This window comes from Nannospalax galili, unplaced genomic scaffold, assembly GCF_000622305.1.
Source record: "Nannospalax galili isolate Female #2095 unplaced genomic scaffold, S.galili_v1.0 scaffold5652, whole genome shotgun sequence".
NCBI classification, from domain to species: Eukaryota; Metazoa; Chordata; class Mammalia; order Rodentia; family Spalacidae; genus Nannospalax; species Nannospalax galili.
In genome coordinates, this window is record NW_008330604.1 from 7,602 (window position 1) to 9,324 (window position 1,723).

Here is a 1,723-nt window from a genome sequence, read left to right on the forward strand (position 1 = left end):
AAAACTGCATGGATTTATTTGCACAAGAAGATATACAAGAGAAAGCAAGATACTGTTACTTTAGGTCTAGGCACTGCAATAAATATTACAGGTTCTTGATCTAACGTAATCAGTGAACACTGTGCTACAGCTGCCTTGAAACTGAAGATATCTCAAATAAGAAAAAAATGCCATACACAGGGTTACACTGCATTGAAGGAAGAAAATATAGATTAAGACATCTTGTCAAGACGATAGAAAGATGAGAGGACAAAAGAACAGAAAGAAGGTGATGACAAGGCAAAGAAGGAGGAGGACACAGCAAAGCAATAGAGACGGCCGGGGAGCAATACTGGTTAAATCAGTTTGTGATTCTCTTCATGGTTTGCCTCACAGCAAGTCTGACATCCTTGTTCCTGAGGCTGTAGATGAGAGGATTCAGCATGGGCACTATCAGAGTGTAAAACACTGAGAAAATTTTCCCCTGGTCCACAGTCTTAGCAGATGATGGCTTGAGGTAAGCTAGCAGTACAGATCCAAAGAACAGACCAACCGTAATGATATGAGACCCACAAGTGCCCATAGCTTTGGACCAGCCCTTAGCTGATGACTTCTGAATGACATTAGAAAGGATCATGGCATATGAGATTAGGATAATGAGACTAGATAAAATGATAATTGTACCAACCACAGCAGAACTCACAAGCTCATTGACATAGGTGCTGCTTCAGGAGAGCTGGAGGAGGGGGAAGATGTCACACATGTAGTGGTTGATGAGGATGGAATCACAAAAGCTGAGCCTAGTCATAAACCCTGTATGGATCATTGCACCAGCAAACCCCATCAAGTACGAACCAAACTCAGCAGACAACAGGTTCCAGGAGACATGAAAGCAGAGTACTGGAGGGGCTGACAGATGGCCACATAGCGATCATAGGCCATGGTTGTCAGCACATAACACTCAGAGTTGACAAAGAAACAAAAGAAAAACAGCTGAGTCGTGCATCCTGTGAAGGAGATGATGTTCTTCTCTAAAACAAAACTCATCAGCATTTTGGGTGTAAAGACAAATGAATAACAAAAATCAATGCAGGACAAATTGAATATAAAAAAGTACATAGGGGTGTGCAGATTTGAATTCAGGCAAATGAGATTCATTATGGTCAAGTTTCCAATTACAGTGGCTGTGTGGTTCCGCAAGAAGAGAGCAAGCAGCGGCAGCTGGAGCTCAGGTAGTTCTGTGAATCCTGTAAGAATGAACTCAGACACAGAAGAACCATTTTCCACAGCCATTGGCTTCATGGATGCCATCTGTTGAAATAAGAGTACAATGTGATATTGACATCTTTGACTCCACAGAGAAAGTCAGATTTACTATTTTCTAACTTTGAGATACAGTGACCACTTAACAAGGGATCCAAAGAGCACTACTGTCCATGTGGGTTCTTGAGGAATCCCCATTAGCCCTTTCTCCTCATCCATGAGAGTTGGGTCTATCCAGAAAATATCATGATAGAACTACAAATACATACATTAAGTTCTGTCTTTTTCTAGACTTTACTAAAAGATGAATCCAGTAATACACATTTGGCTTTCTCTAGGACTCCTGACTCATTTAGCTGTGGGTTTTAAAGGAAATTGTCAAGGCAAAGACTAACCAGTGCTCACCATTTTTGCCTTCAGCATTCTCTGACACTGAAGCTCATGTCTACCTGTTCACTGCTCTGAGAGAGTCAAAATTAAA

The 1,723-nt window shown here is 41.3% G+C and overlaps 1 pseudogene; it reads right to left on the reverse strand.

The window, feature by feature from the left end:
• Window positions 1-340: 340 nt before the first annotated feature.
• LOC103748217 lies at window positions 341-1,290 on the reverse strand (annotated as a pseudogene).
• Between the last annotated feature and the right edge of the window lie 433 nt (window positions 1,291-1,723).